Source organism: Canis lupus, chromosome 10, assembly GCF_048164855.1.
Source record: "Canis lupus baileyi chromosome 10, mCanLup2.hap1, whole genome shotgun sequence".
Lineage (NCBI taxonomy): Eukaryota > Metazoa > Chordata > Mammalia > Carnivora > Canidae > Canis > Canis lupus.
The window spans coordinates 49,288,417-49,305,762 of record NC_132847.1 but is presented as its reverse complement, the minus strand read 5'-3'; the positions used below and the strand labels follow the sequence as shown (position 1 = coordinate 49,305,762).

The 17,346-nt window shown below is 35.8% G+C and overlaps 1 long non-coding RNA gene across 1 annotated transcript in view; it reads right to left on the bottom strand.

Annotated features, from left to right (window-relative positions):
* Positions 1–9,993: 9,993 nt before the first annotated feature.
* LOC140641564 (uncharacterized) overlaps positions 9,994–17,346 on the bottom strand; it is a 518,379-nt gene continuing 511,026 nt past the window's right edge. Inside the window, exon 12 of the long non-coding RNA XR_012038152.1 lies at positions 9,994–10,036. This is a non-coding gene — a long non-coding RNA (uncharacterized lncRNA). The remainder of the gene's footprint in view (positions 10,037–17,346) is intronic.

Below are 17,346 nucleotides of genomic sequence, written 5' to 3'. Positions count from 1 at the left end.
TTGTGTCAATTTTAAAGGCAAATAATAATTTGTAACCAATGGTTTCAGTGTTTTCTGAATGTTTAAGAATTTGAGAGGACCATCCCCTTTCTATTACCCTTCCCCAGTGAGCTTATCCTCCTTCCTCAGGTTCATCTCATTTTACTCTTAGGCTAACTCATAAACTGTTTAAGAGGCCAAAGAAATTTACACTTTTGTGTGATTTTTAAAAAAATTCTCCAAAAATAATTTAAAAATGAGTGTGTTCCCTGGTGTTTCTAAGATTGTATATAAAGTTGTCTGTGTGGAAGCTCAGAAGACACAAAGAACTTAAGAAAATGTCCAGAAGTATCCTGGTTGGTAAATTAAAATGAAGCAACATTGAAAGATAGCTACTAAAGGAGAAAGTTGTAGTTGTTGAGAAGTGTGTGTGTGTGTGTGTGTGTGTGTGTGTGTGTGTGTGGAGTCAGGGTGGTGGTGACAATCTTTCTCTGCTGATTATCTGATTCTGGTTATTCAAGTGCAGCTCTGGATGTCACACATGGAGGGACACAAGGCAGCTAAAACATGTTCAGAAGCCATTGATCAAGATGATGAGTGGGTCATGAAACTATGTGAATGTAAGAAAGATACATATGAAAATATGCTATTAATTCAATTACGTCTGAAATGCTATTATGGCTGGAATTTGCTTCATGTAAAAAAGAGTTGTTTGGGGTTGGTAGTGTTGATATTGATGAAACAACTTCATCCAACTTTACTAGTTCTTGAAGCTAGTCATTTGACACTCAGTATGTATTCTTTTTTCTTTAGTTTTTGCTTTTTAATTAATCTTTGTACCCAATGTGGGGCTTGAACTTATGATCCTAAGATTAAGAGTCATGTGCTCTGCCAACTGAGGCAGCCGGAGGCCCCTATACTCTTTTATTCTGCATATGTTTGGATAGCTCTATAAGTGACAAAAACATAAAATATATAATTCAAGAAGAGAATGAAGAATTAGATCAGCACAGAAAAGAGATGATTCTCAGTTTAGATTGACAGATCTAGGAAGGAATATCTTCAAATTATTGGAATAGCTTTCATATCTGTAAAATTATTACAAAAAAGATTTGAGTTTTAAGGTCCTAAGATAATGTCTAAGATAAAAGGGAAGGTGTAAAAAAATAGACTTCAGTTCATAATAGTCTGTATTTTTCATTTATTTATTACTTCTTTACCTCTTAGGCACCAGAAGAATTTTCCTATAAGAAAAGCAGTGTCAGGTCTACTTGTGAGACAGAGGTGACAGGAAATGTATTCCAAAGAAGTTGGACTTGACAATATTCCTGAAAAAGCAATAGATATTCATGATATTAGCACATTTTGATTATATCTCCTTTGCAATGAGGATAAATTAAAGAGATTTAAGCAAGTGACAGATGGAATCAGATTCATAGTTTATTTTATTCTTTTTAGATATTGCAGAGAAAGTGTTTGAGATCCTAAGCATTAGAGAACAACCAGTTTTTTAAAGGTACTATTTCACTTAACTAGGCAAAATGTAATGTGTCCCTAAACTGCAGAAGAAACAGGCAGGATGCAGTAAAGGGTATGAATACCAAACATGTTGAAAAGCAAGCTATAAGGGACTCAGTTACTGAATAAATTGAAAAAGTAAGATGATTGAAATTTCTCTTTTGGATGATTACATAGATGTTATTGTTATTCACCAAGTTATGAGCCAGAGAATGAAAAATAAATTTTTATTTTATTTTTTAAAAGATTTATTTATTTGACATAGAGTGAGTGTGAGTACAAGCAGTGGGGGTGGCAAGAAGAGGGAGAGGGAGAAGCAGGCTTCTAGCTGAGCAGGGAGGCCCATGTAGGGCTTGATATCAAGGCTCTGGGGTCATGAGCTGGATTCAGATGCTTCACCCTCTGAGCCACCCAGGCTCCCTGAGAAATAGATTTTTAAAGAGTAAAAATATGGGTTAGTCTGTGTTATAGTCATTTTAAGATACCAATAAGACTCTCTGGATTAAAAAAAAAGGAGAAACTTTACAAGGCAATTTCCTGTACTCACAATTATAGAACGTAGGATAGGGAGGGTAAATCAACTTTCATTCATTCATCCATTCATTTACTTTTTTATTGAAATATTCTCTGGTGTTTGAGTACACACTATAGGTCATATGAATAAATATACAGGTCATAAAATGAGGAACCATGTTCGCTAATTTCTGTCAGGAGAAAACTCTCAAAAGTCCAGCCTGCTTTTAGTCTGGATTTTGCCACGTCTGGAGTTTGTGTCTGGTATAGAAGTCTAGCCAGGACAGTCACAGGATTTCTATGACCTTTTTTACCCCATCCCTTGAGGTTTTAAAAACTCTAGCAAAACTGGATTCTGTTCTGTGTTTTCATAAACTGGATCTAATAGTTACATCTCATGGCGGTCTGCACCTGAGACTCTGGTCGGGCTTCTGCCACTGCTGCATTTATTTGTCCAAGGATCAAAACATGAGATGCTGGAGGGAGAGCACAAGCCATAGCACTCAGACTGGATGTGATACCTGCAGACTTTGCCCACTGGAAATCTTGACACTAACACCTTGTATTTGCCACACCCACCTCAGCAGTTATGAACCAAACATCTGATGGGAGAATAAGAGAAAAGATTATGTTAGTCCTAGGTGCTAAAAGAAAACGTGGCACTCTCTATTTTCTTTAACTATCCCTCTGAAAGAGAATTTCATAATACATTTTGGGCACTTCAAATGTTTTCCTCCTAGGGGGAAGGTTTAACAAGATGAAGAGTGTCATATACCTGAGATCCAGAAGCAAGGCTTCTGCAAACGATAGACTTTGGGTAGACCAGTCGCCTCAATCTTTATTAAAAGCAAAAGGTCAGAAAGGAAGTGCTTACATGAATCAGGAAACCAACCTAAGCTACAAAAGTTTTGCTCAAATATGAAATATGTATTTCCTTTTAAATTCACCCATGCTGTTAAAAAGATCCCTGGATACTAGAATTTCTATTAAGAATTTCACATATTCTGGTTATAAACTTCAAGTAGCTGCCAAGTAGCAACATATGTAATAGATGATAGATTGAGGAAATATGTTTTTAATAGTGTAATCAAAAGAATCTCTACTTCATCTGACTATACTCTCAAGTCATAAAATGCATAATAAAATACAAACTGAAGGAACTTTGCTTTAACTCAAAACTTATATTACAAAGGTTTCTGCTAAAAAAAATCAAGTAACATGTCCCTTCGTAATACTGTAGCAATGTCCCTATTTGTAACAATTGTTCATAACACTTAGCCTCCTGATTTATGGGGAAATTAGAAAAGGAAGAGGAAGCTAGGAAGATATAAGGGAGACACCAAGAGATTCCATTGTGGAGTGGTGGCTTTTCCTCATTTAAATACCTGGAATCCTAGGGAAATGGCACAAAAAGGAACTATATGGTTCACTGTGGTTCACCACACCTACATTTATACCACATATATTTCTTGTTTTATGTAGTAAATATGTGGAAACAGGAGACATGAGCATAGAAAAAAATGTTCTTTTTTGATCAGACTTTGCCCACTGCCAATCTTGTTGCTTAGACCTTTGTTTGCCACTTCCACCTCAGCAGTTATGAATCTAGCCGTTATATGGGAGCATAAGATGGAAACACAGTAGAATTTGTTTCTTCTCCATTTCTTTCTCATAAGAAAACTGCTTACTTGGAATGTTGCTGTTGTTGGATGGTATATGCCAAAATGAACACCTTTGATGATGAAGCAGGTGATTGGGCTTTGTAGTCATGCAGTATTAGTGAATGGGCATTGGAATGCTTTTACATTTCTCTGGCTGTATCACAATATTTTTTGAGGTTTGAATATACTGTAGGCTTACCAGGTTGTAGTGCACTAAGGGGTGACCTAGAAAGTGGTGTAGCAAACTTGAAATAATTAAGAGTCTGTTATTCTTGTCAACGAAGTATGTGATATATCAACATATTTCTTATTCAACTAGCTATCACTCCTCCAGTTATTTCATGTACTCTAAGTGATGCTTTCTACTTTTTAACCACTTACAGAAGTGAAAAAAAAAAAAATGCCAGCTTTTCTGGTCTCTTTCTAAACCTAAGAGCCGGTACCTGGTTTAGTTATGGCCAATGAGAGACAAAGGGAAACCATCTGGTGCTGGAGGAGAAAGATCTTTACCTGCTGTCCTCCACCTTCTGTTACACTCCCCTGTGGACATAGAGTGTTTGGAGAGATACTGTCAAACTGAAGGTGATTTAGCAAAAGGACCAGAAAATATTGGGTCACTGGCCTTTGTAAGTCATTCAGCAAAACTCTGAACTACCTGCCTACTATTACCTGAATCTCATAAAAATCCTTATGGTCTGATACACTGATACATTTTTAGTTGGGTTTTCTGTGACTAACTGATAAAACATCCAATGTGATTCAATTGGTAAATGAATTACTAAAGTGACCTATCATGTATCATCAGTTTAGTTTTGTATTTGGTAGTGGGTTTTTGTTTTGTTTTGTTTAGATTTATTGATTTATTTTAGAGAGAGAGAGTGCAGGGGGAAGGGGCAGAGGGAGATGGAGAAAGAAAATCCCAAGAGGACTCCCTGCTGAGTGCAGAGCCCAGAGGACTCCATCCCACAACCCAGAGTTCATGACCTGAGCCAAAATCAAGAGTCAGGCTCTTAACTGACAGAACCAACCAGGCACTCCTTGTATTTGGTAGTTCAAGGAGAGGTTGGAATCTAAATTTAATCATCTTAGTCTTATTGGTAAATTAGAACTTCTTCTATTTCAAAGTTTGAGATTTTTATAATTTCATCCTTTTATTAGGATGGCCTTCATTTGAGCCTTTTAAAAGTTATGTTGTCAGAAAATTCAGCATGCAAGTAGAAACCAGTCACCTTGTCACTGGGTACATGAAAGGATAAATAAAAATCGGATAACTTGTCTCTATATGCTCTGTCTCTGTTGTGCTGATTTTTAAAGAACAAAGTGTATTTCTCCAGCTCCTATTGGTCCTCTGGTTCTTTAGGTGGGGAAAAAATGAGAACAACTGTTAATCTGCGTTACAAAAAAAATACTAGAAGATAGAGGATAAATTCCGCTTATGCCTTACAGATCTGACTTAATACGCATGTATGCATCTGTTCATAGTTTAATAAGTGAGGAACTACTTAACAAGAAAGAAAAAATACTCAAAAATCCCCTACACTATTGAGAATTGCTGAACTCACTAGCTGCCCCTTTCCACCTTTAGTTAGTCGTAAAGTCATAAGAAAATTGAAAAGAGATTTTGATTTTTCCCTTATTCAGTTCTCTCATGTTATTTTATGAATTAAATAGATCTAGACTACAGGGTAACTTGTGTTAGAATGGTGGTATAGAATACATATCTGTCTATTATCTATCTGTCATTTATCTTCCTGTATATACACATATAAATCAATAGATAATCCTAATGTATCTTAAATATCTTTAATTTGGGTTAGTCATTATATGCTAACTGCATTAATTAATTTAATCCTAACAACTACCATATGCATTTTAATAATTGTTACTTTACAGACGAAGAAACTAAAATTTAGAGAGAGATAGTCTCTTGAGTTCATACAGCCAGCAAATAGTGGGGTTGGGATTCGATCCCATTCAGCCCGACTTGCACAAACCCACCTCTTAATCATTGTGTTATACACACTGACATGTGTTACAGTTGTTTTCTGATGCAGTAGTTTCTGTTATTACTGTCTAGTCCATTCTCACTTAACTGCTATCATCAATCAATAATTAATCTACCTAGATTTCAAGAGCTCTCCTGACTTTGTCCTTTCTGAAGTCTGTTTTAGTTTTATCTTTGATTATGAAAGTTTAAGTTGTCCAGAGTGAATTTATCCACAGCAAGTATCCAGAGTAATGGACAAAAAGATTTACAATGAATTTCATGCGACAGACCCTCAGTGAAATGTGGGATATTTATAATGAGCTATGGCATTGAAATGCAGGAAATGACATTGAGATTCCCATTAACATTCCAGAACTGGAAAGTAACTGCCCCAAGGTAATCAGCAATATAACAGCTAATTAAGTATTTCCCTGTGGTCACCTGGAACCATGTGTCCAACATGAGCAAAGCTTTGGGTGACTGACTATTGTCCTAGAACATCTCAGAAAGGTCGAATAATTCTGCAAGCAAGAGTAAGGAGAGTTGTTTCTGACAGTTTTCCATATTTTAAAGGCAAAAGAATGACAAGCTCAAATCTTAAAATACTTGCCTCAAGGCATGGGCTGAAACTCTGGCCTTTCTGTAAGGAGGCTGAAAAATCTCCTCCCTTTTAATGGCCATAGGGCTGAGATCACCAAAAAACAAACAAACAAACAAACAAACAAACAAAACCTTAGAGATTAAGTCTGTAGATTGCTGAATTAAAAGTCAGGTCAATTGATAGCCTTCTCAGTTTTCTTTTCTTTTTTTTTTATTTTATTTTATTTTTTTTTTTGCCTTCTCAGTTTTCTTATGTAAAGTTTAAGCACAGCTCTAGAACTAAAATATCCCCAATAACAGACAATTTGGAAGCATTATATGAGAATAATATTAGTTGGAGAACACAGATCTCTCAAATCCTCATGAAATATCCTTTTTAAAAGAAAAAAAAGTCTATGTTTCTCATGCAAGAGAAATCAAACAATCCCTGTATTGTTGAGAGATGACTGGCAATAATCATGAAAATACAGAGTTGAAATGCTGAATTAGAACAGTGAAGCTAAAAATTAGCCTCAGAAGGATTTACAGGAATTTGCTAATTTGTGTAGTCAAAGCCTGGAAATTATTTGTAAGATTGGATTTTGAGAAAGTTTAGCCAAGGAAGAGGCTGGGATAACATAATTTTGGATCAGGCTGGATTATTGAAATAGTTACTCTCAACAGAATTTCTGCATTTATTGTATGAGTTTAAGAAGCCAGCTGCTGCCTCAGGTTTAGATAAAGCAAACCTGGATCCAGTTTGCTAACTGATGTTGAAAGACCAAAAATCTCAAAAAGATCAAATATCTAGAAAGAAGTATTATCACAGACTTTGAGATATTGCAATGCTGGATTGGATCTTTTATGTTCATCTGTTCATTCATCATGGTTATTATATTGAGAATAGTGGATTGAAAAGTAACCAGATCACGTGGAAAGTTATGATCTGGATATATACCTGACAATGAGCCAGGAGGCTACTTGAAATGAAATACAGTTGTTATGGTCTCTTAAAGGGGACACTGTGTACACATTTTATAACCACAAATATATGCTGTGAATCTTTCAGTAGCTCTCCATAAAAAGACTGAATTAATATCCAGAACAACTTTATATGGGATAATGAGAAATAGCTGGAAAATTTTGGAAAGTACTGGGTACATGTTAAGCTTACTAGGTACATGTTAAGCCTGCTAGGAAGAGGAGATGCCTATAGGGTTCAAGTGATAGAGGAGGACTGATTATTACCTCAAACTCATCCTAGTTTTTTTTCCCCCCATAGTCTAAGACAAGTAATCTGAATATTCTCAGAAAATGGAAGAATCCATCACTGACTACCCAGTCAAGATCATTACTGAAGGAATGGTCAGGATGAAGCTTTAGGAGACTCCTTTCCATAAAAAAATAATGACATATCCTCAGGAAATTCAAAGATATTAGTTCCACCACCAAAAACCTACAAAATAGAAAAGATCGAAGTGGAAATTTCCATACCATGCCTGTTCAAATCTTTCATTTGACTTCTGAAAATTCCTAATGAGACTTAAAAAATTATGGGATTATTGAAGCTTAATTTTTAAAAAAATGACTTCAACTATATACAGTATCCCTGATGTTGTTGCCTTAGGGGATATAATAATGCAGCTTCTGGTTATTGGTATCAGGTATGGAAATAGTTTATTTCTTTCAGTAAAACCAGTAGTATCCGTTTAATACTTGTATTAGTTTTCTACTTCTAATTTAACAGATTACCACAAATTTCATGGCTTAAAATAGCAAAAATATATAATTTTGTAGTCCTGGTGGTCAGAAGTCTATGATGTATAAGCAGGACCATGCTGCTTCTGGGGAGAATCTGTGTCCTTGTCCTGTGGCCACAGAAGTTCCACTTCTATTCCTTTATCACATCTGGTCTGACTTTGACCTTCCTATATCCTTCTCATAAGGACCCTTATTATTACATTGGGCCTCCTGGATAATTCAGGATCATCTTCCATCTCTAGCTCCTCAACTTAATCACTTCTGCGAAGACTTTTTAACATGTCAAGAAACATAATCACAGGTTCTGGGGATTAGGATGTGGACCTATTTAAGGGCCAATATTCACTCTACCACATTCTTGTATTCTTTGAGAGTAGGAGTTTGTACTATAGATAAATGTGAAACAAGAGTACCACAGAGTGGGAGATCATACCACAAAAGAGAACATTTTAGATTTCACTTTAGAAAAGTTTGAATGGTCTGGAGGCATACTAGGATATTGTCTCTAAAGTCAATGAAATATTGTTCATTTTCTGTTCTGCCCCCACTAAGAAGGACCAACAATATTTGAAAGGCTGCTAAGGACTTTGAAAACATTTTGGTTTTCAAACCCATTTCCCAGGTGAAATACGAAATTGTGACGTTTGTTTGTGTCCCAGGGCAAGACAAACCACTACCAGGCTATGCTGTGAATGATTCTTTGAACTAGCCAGATACAATGATTCAGCAGATAAAATGATTCCCAAAGTGTCTGTGAAAGAATGGATGGAGCCTTTGGCAAGCATCATTCTCACAATGAGAGAGTTGGGTCCTCACATGAAGATGAAAGGCCATGATCTTTTTAGTAGTTAAACTTAGAGAAATAGCTCTTAACATGTTACAGGGCTCTGATAAAAATTGAACAAATGACAAGACAATGCTACCAACACCATTCAGTTGAGAGTGCTATTATGGGGCATATGCTATGTTCTCCAAACCATTTATCTACATAGTGCTTTTTCTCCATATGCCAGAATATGGAAGTCCAGGAACCATGGGAGCAGTGACTCAGCAAAGGACATTTGTTGATCTTCTCTAAAATTAATCTCATTTTTGCCACTCTAGGTTTATCCTAACCAAGGCATACAAAAATGGTTATGGTATATTAGAAGCTGATAATTTCTTATAGCCTTTTTCGGCATTATGCCACCAGATCCATAGACAAAAAAAAAAGTAATTAAAGTAATTAGTAAATAGGTTTCTGTTAAATGAAGGGAATAGAGCAGCATATAAGATCTTCAGGATGTATTATTTTAAATTAATATAGCAATTGTAAATTTAAAAAAAGACCACTAAAGTGTTAGGCAGGATTACCAGAAAGTCAGATCCTTTAAAATCAAGGTTTAGGCAAAGTAGTTCAGTTAGCTAAGTTGTTAGGCAAAAAGAAGGGGAACATCCTCAGGGGAAGGAACACCACAATATAGGTTACAGATTTGAACAATCACAGAAGAAGATATTATGGTGTTTGCTTATTAGGTTACACTAAAAAACCCAAACCATATTTTTCCTCTTTTTTATCCACGCTATTAATAAAGGACATACTGGTTATGGACACATCTAACATAGATTATGGGATAGCTAGAAAGAAAAATAAAACAGGATGCAAAACGAGAAAAAGAATGCAAGTCATTCAGAGATCATGAAGCTGTTGAGGTTGTACCTTGGGTTTCTGGTTGCCTCTCTTTTGGGGAAGCAGGGAGGAGGTATGTGTATATGTGTATGTGTGTGTATATATAGATATGTTGTGCATTTGGATATACATTATACATTTATAATATATATGATAGTGTGATATATATGACAGAAAAGGATGCTTTGTGCATGTGTTAAATTGTTAGTGTGAAGGGATCCCTGGGTGGCGCAGTGGTTTAGCGCCTGCCTTTGGCCCAGGGCGCGATCCTGGAGACCCGGGATCGAATCCCACGTCGGGCTCCCGGTGCATGGAGCCTGCTTCTCCCTCTGCCTGTGTCTCTGCCTCTCTCTCTCTCTCTCTCTGTGACTATCATAAATAAATAAAAATTAAAAAAAAATTAAAAAAAATTGTTAGTGTGAAACAAAATGATACTGTATTTATGCTGTGAAGCCAAGGAAAGTGATAGATGAAAAAATTATTTGGGGTCCCTGGGTGGCTCAGCGGTTTAGCCCCTGCGTTCAGCCCAGGGCGTGGTCCTGGAGACCCAGGATCGAGTTGCACGTCAGGGTCCCTGCATGGAGCCTGCTTCTCCCTCTGCCTGTGTCTCTGCCTCTCTCTCTGTCTCTCTGTGTGTCTCTCATGAATAAATAAATAAAATCTTCAAAAAAATATTTTTGCAGGCACATCTTTCCTTCCACTTTCTTTCAGTAATAATGCCTCTTAGAAAACTACTGTCCGGTCTTATGCAGCTCTTCCTTTCTCCTCTAGAACACATAACTCAAGCTAATCAAGGTAAACTCTTGTGAAAGTTAATCTTTATGAAGCAGATAAATGACATGAAATCTTTGAACCTGGGCTATATAGAAACAGAATGAAGAAAGTATATGTGAGTTCATTTTTTGAAAGATTGATTGATTGATTTGAGAGAGAGAGAAAAAGTACATGCGAGTAGGGGGAGGGGTAGAGGGAGGGAGAAAGAATCTCAAGCAAGTTCCATGCTCAGCATGGAGCCCAACACAAGGCTAGATTCCATGGACCTGAGATCATGACTGAGCTGAAACCAAGAGTCTGACACTTCACTGACTGAGCCACCCAGGCGCTCCATGTATGTGAGTTCTTCTACACAAATCCTCAGCCTGCACAGTTTCCTGCCTTTTCTTAGATTCTGTTGTAGTTTTCTCAGCTACCATTTGACTTCAAATAAATTTCTTGTATGATGAAGTTAGCCAGAAAAATTATTATTCCACTGTTTATGAGATGAATAGCTATATTGTATATATAAGTAATATCTTTGAAATTATGAAAATTTATTTATTTAATATTTATGGACTCACCCATGAAATAAAGTTTATGAAACATCTCAGTTTGGTTACACTTGACGTTTTCTACATTTGGACAGAATAATTCTAACTAAATTGTGCCACGTGTGTAGCCACTTCCTCTTCCTCTCTTAGTCATTAAACATAAGGTGGAAGGACATAAGTCAAGAAACATAAGGTGTTTTAAGTCTAAAACATAAGTTTTTAGACTCCATGTATTTTCTAGCTTTCCTTCTTCATATAAGGTTCTGCTCTTCCATGTTTTCCTGTCATAGTGACCATTCATTCTTTAAGGCCAAATTCTCTTTTCTTCTTTCTAAGGGAATTAATTATTCCCTTGCTTATATTCTTATATGCAGGATGCATACATAAGATTTCACTGGAATTGAATATGTTTGCATTTGTCTTGCTCACTGGACTCTGAGTTCCATGAGGGTTTTAGGAGTATATTTTTTACTTCTAGCCTTTAACAGATGCCTCACACAAAGCAGTTCGTCAATAGCTGAGTTAACTATTTTTTTAAGATTTAATTTTTTATTTATTCATGAGAGAGAGAGAGAGTCAGAGACACAGGCAGAGAGAGAAACAGGCTCCATGCAGGGAGACTGATGTGGGACTCAATCCTGGAACTCCAGGATCACAGCCTGGGTGGAAGGCAGGTGCTAAACCACTGAGCCACCCAGGGATCCCTGAGTTAACAAACTATTAAGAATTAACCTATTTCTCATCAAAATAGAACCAGAATTCTTTTGGAAATATGTAATGGTACAGAGCTTCATAAAAATTGCAAAGCAGCATCTTGCCATTTGTGATGACATGGATGGAGCTGGAGAGTTTATACCAAGTGAAGTAAGTCAGTCAGAGAAAGACAAATACCATGTGATTTCACTCATGTACAATTTAAGAAACAAAACGAGTAAAGAAGAAAAAGAGAGAGACAAACCAAGAAACAGACTCTTAACTCTAAGGAACAAACGATTGGTTAACAGAATGGAGGTGGGTGGGGGTTAAAATAAATGATGGGGGTTAAGGAGTGCATTGCTGTGATAAGCACCAGATGGTGTATGAAAACATTGAATCACTGTATTGTACATCTGAAAATAATATTATACTGTATGTTAACTAACTGAAATTTAAATAAAAACCTAAACATAAAACAAAAAAAAAAAAATGCAAAGCAGCAAAAGCAAGCAGAAAAGGAAGAAAAGAACGTTTCAACCTCTACTTAACAATATTATCCATCTCCCAGTAAAAAATGAAAAATGAAGAAAAAAGAAATTGCTTATATAATTTATTCATAGTAGATAAGAAAGGGCTAAAGGTGAATTACTTTTCATCAGCGACTGTAAGATTTCAAAGCAAGTTTACGTATCTTGATGTATGTTCATTTTTCTCCTTGCTCCATACCTGAGGGGGAACATTTTCAAAATCAGAGCTTTCTGCTACATGGAGACAAAATTTATTTTATTGCTATTTGGTTTGCTCTTTGCAGTTTGCTAGGGTATTTTTTTTCCAACTAGTAAAGTTCATGTAGGCAGCAAAATTAACACAACTAGAACAAAGATGTAAAACAATGGAATCATTGACTTTGTGACAAGACGTTGAAGAGGGTTGTTTTAGAGCAGTGATCTCCAAATGGAATCACCACATTCTTGAGATTATGTAAGATAAACCATTGAAATGAAAAAAGAATATATAATATCAGTATCTTTGTCCCTATCTCTATCTATACCTTCACCTATATCAACATATTGAAAAAATTAAGTTTCGTTTATGATTAATGAAGGCTTGATATTGAATGTTCCCTCAGTTAATTTTTCAGGTGGTCCTATGTCAAACACATCAACACATAGGAGGCAATCTGAGTAAAGGAAGAGAAATCTACAATTCAGGGCTTCAGAAGCTCACATGCTCTGAGAGTCTTTCAGTTTATTGGGACATTGAAATTTACATGTTCTAAATTGAGAATATTTATAGATTATGTTATCTAACTTTAACTACATTTACCTTAACAAAAATGGATTTAAAATATTTATTTAAAGACTTACAGATTAAAAACTAAATTACTACAGGTAGAAGCATGTAATAACACAATAGGAGAATTGACTCCTATTCCCAGCTGTGGTATCAGCAATATTATGAATGAAATGAAAGTTGCATAAACGATGATCTAATCAGGTATGAGTAGAGGTTGAGCACAGAAACAATTACTGGAATAGTACACACATATCCACATGCACAAATTATACCTCTATATACAATTATTTTACTTATAGAAATAGTCCAAACATTTGTCTGAAAATCTTTGATGTGGAGGGCTGGATAGAGACTGAGATCAGTTCCTGAGAAAAAAGTGATGAAATGATGAAATAAATACATTAGTAAAAACAAACACAGTTTAGCAAAATAAATAAATAAATGAGAAGACTGAGATGAAGGTATGAAACATTATAAGAGAATAAGAGAAAGAAGTGGAAAAGAAAGACAATCAATGTAGTCCTGAGATCAGAAGAAACAACCGAATCAAGAGCAGAAACAAAGCAATACTTTTTTAAAAAAGATTTATTTATTTATTCATGAGAGACAGAGAGAGAGAGAGGCAGAGACTTAGGCTGAGACATTGGCAAAGGAAGAAGCAGGCTCCTCGCAGGAAGGCCTGTGCGGGACTTGATCCTGGATCTTGGAAACATGCCCTGAGCCAAAGGCAGACGCTCAACCACTGAGCCACCCAGGCGTCCCAAAACAATACTTTCATATTTAGTGTAGCAAAGCCCCTGCAATAAGACTTAATCTGCAAAGTATGCCTGTCATACCTTGAAAGGTATACAAGAAAGCCAAAGCTAGACAAAACAGTGGGGTCCAAAACTGGGTAGGCCTGAGATATTTACTTATCTACTCAAAGCTAGTGTATTTTTAGTAGCAGCCTAGTGAGCAGTGATTAGAGGTATATGTTCAGAATCAAGCCAATCCATTATGCTTGGTGTTATTTGTAAAGTTTTTAAAAAATTATTTATTAGATATGTATGTATCACTATCCAATACCATGATTTGATCAGTAGCAAGTACTGCTTTGGACTTCCAATGGACTTCATATGGACTTCCAATGAAAAGAGCCCTGTTTTGAAGAAGACTAATCATATGCTTTGTAATTAGGAGAAAGACTGGAATATCAGGTACCATAAATAAAATCTTATGTGGTGCCTCAGGAAAGAGCCCATTTTATCTGGTAACAAGTGGGATATAGTTATTTCCTGTGCATGCATGCATGCACAAACTTCTAGGTTTTTGTTTTTGTTTTTGTTTTGGGGCTTGAACTCATGATCCTGAAATCAAAACTGAGCCAATATCAAGAGTCAGACACTTAACTCATTGAGTCATCCAAGTGCTCCTAAACTTGATTATTGTTTCTAGTTGTCAGCACAGACAAATGCAATCCCTTTATGTTTCAGTTAAAATAATTGAAGAAACAATAGGAGTTCTGGTTGCTATTTCATAATCTGTTGATATTTCTTGGTGAAGGGAAGAAAGCAACAGCATCAATGCACAAAGAATTGACAGTAACTTAGGAGAAAATGTCAAGGACAATAGTAAGCGCTGTTTTAAACATGCTACATCACCAATTCTCTTGGTGTCTTAGGAGATAATATTGTATAGAAAAATATAGACTTTTTTACACTGAGTCAGAGAGTATCTCAGAAAACGGTTGAGAAGAAATTCTAGGAATCACTTGCCCAATTAACTTGTCTCACATTTTAATTTTTACAGATATTTAAGAGAGATGTATGACAAATATCTTTATCAGAATATGTATAAAAAGTTGTTTCAGTGGTTATAAATCAAAGTTTCCAAATGATAAGAAAATATTGAGTGAGTCAGTTTGGTTGTGGTACCTCTTAGATTAAGTAATAGACAAAAATCTACTTCTTCCCATCAGGTGTGATGCAAAGACATCTTTGAAGTGCATCCATACTGTTCTGTCAGGAATATCTTGCTGACATCTTGAAAATGTTTCTTGAATTTCCATTCATGATATATACCAAAAAGGATTTCAATTCTCATTCTCTTGTGTGCTTGACTTCTGGACCAATAACTTTGCATTCTTTTTTTCACTATAGCATCCTCTCTGTGTTTTGATGGCTAGAGCTCTGAGTATAAGTGTGAGGGTGCTGTACAAACATGATTGGGCAAGTACGTGAGAAAGGCTGAGTTGCAAATGGAAGGAGAAATAACACACATTCAGGTAATAAATTATAAATATAAGCTCTTAAAAATGAAATTTCCCAGAAAATATACCCTCTCCATTTTTTATAAGAAAGCATAAAGCTACTCAAAATTTATAGTAAAACAATCTAGCAACATCAGCAATAATTTTTACCTATTATTAGATCTTCCAACATACCTTTTATTAGAGTTTTGCATTGTAAAATTTATCTAATCTCTCTCTATTCTATAAGAACATATTCTGTCTAATAATATATTGCAGTGAGCTTTAGTGCTTCTTATCAAAATTTCCATTTCAGTATGCCCCATGGTAATATAATTATTATAATATTGGAAAAAAATCATGTTCAATGTACCCAAAGCTATTTCATAACATCAATTGCAATAGAAATATGAGCAGAATATTTCATGCTTCTTTTCTCTCTTGAGGATAACACCTTTAGTAATTTCCATATGTCATCTAGTTAATGTGACAAACAAAGAAAGTTGAGGATTTCAAGCACAATAACAGAAGTGAAAGATTTTGATTGACTGGTACATTATAACTCTTATTACATACTGTGGACCCAGGATGTTATAATAATTAGCCTGTCAAGTCAATTGTTACTCATCATTAAAAATGAATATAAGGGAGCAATTAATCTCACAACTTTAACTTCATTAGGACATTTTGTTTTTGCAGTTGGGTGCAGCTCAGTGTCTCAATCTAAAGGATGTATCATTTTCTAATGGAAGGTTTCACCTTCATTATTTTGATTATGTACTTGAATAGCAAAATGTAAGTTTATGTAATAACTGGGTGAAAATTCTGAGTTATTTATAATTTGCTTTTTGAAATTCATTGTAGAGATTTTTCCATATTCCTTTTCTTCACCTTGGCATTATGAGGCAATGGATTTAGAATTTCACACTCTTTGAAAGTGATTTTATCTCCTGTGAATTTTGTCTCTGAAAATGCTGACACCCACAAAAATCAACAAAGCTCAAGGACTTTTCTGCAAGCCCAAAAAACATTGCAAAAAAAATGTAAAATTAGAATTGAGTTTTTCTTACATAGTAAAGGCAAGATGAGTGATAATAAAAAAATGGCTTGTTAGTAATCGGGTTCCATTGGAGACTGTAGACTGATTGACTGTTCATAATGATTGAAATCTGGCCAGTGAAAGTCACAGCACAGATCACAGAGAAGATAATGATTCTGCCCTCTCTATTCTAGTAAAATAAAGACAAGAAATAACAACAGTTGGAAATCAGCATCTTCCTTCATTTGCTGACAAGTAACTCCATCAGTTAGAAAATTAGGCAGAGAAAGAAGTCTATATGGCCAGTAGACATTAGAGGGAAACATTGAACCATAGACTAGCAATAACAAGAATGGACTCTGAAAGGCAGGCTGTCCTGTCAGTCCTGTCACCTTTACTCAGCCTCGACATATACAACTCTATATTTGAAATGTCATGATCTCCCTTGAGAATATATAAAACTTTCACTGCTGGCAAATGTTACTTATAATATCCTGATGGTATTACTACTGCTGTTTATGTGAGGCAACATGTGGTAATGCAAAAGATCATTTACTTAGATTAAACAATCTCTGTTTGGATCATATTCTCTACTTCTATTTGAGTTAGTTGACCTTGGACAAAGTATGTGACTCTGGGCTTCATTTTTAATATGTATTAGTTTGCTAGGACTGCCATAAGCAGTCTAGCTTAAACAACAGATTTTTTTTTTTTTAACACAGTTCTGGGGGCTATAAATTTGCGATTAAAGTGTCAGCAGGTTTGGTGTCTTCTGAGACCTCTCTCCTCAGTTTAGAGATGGCCACTTCCTTGCTGTGTCCTCACATGATCTTTTCTTTGTGCATATTCATCCTGATGCTCAAATTTTCTTGTATTATAAGGGCATCAGTCAGGGGGCACCTGGGTGGCTCGGTCAGTTGAGTGCCTGCCTTCAGCTCGGGTCATGATCTTGGGGTCAGAATCAAGACCCGCATGGAGCTCCCTGCTCAGTGGGAACAGGGGTCTGCTTCTCCCTCTGCTCCTTCTCCTGCTCATGTTTGCATGCTCTCTCTCTTTGAAATGGATAAATAAAACCTTTCTAAAAAAAAAAAATAAGGACATTAGTCAGATTGGA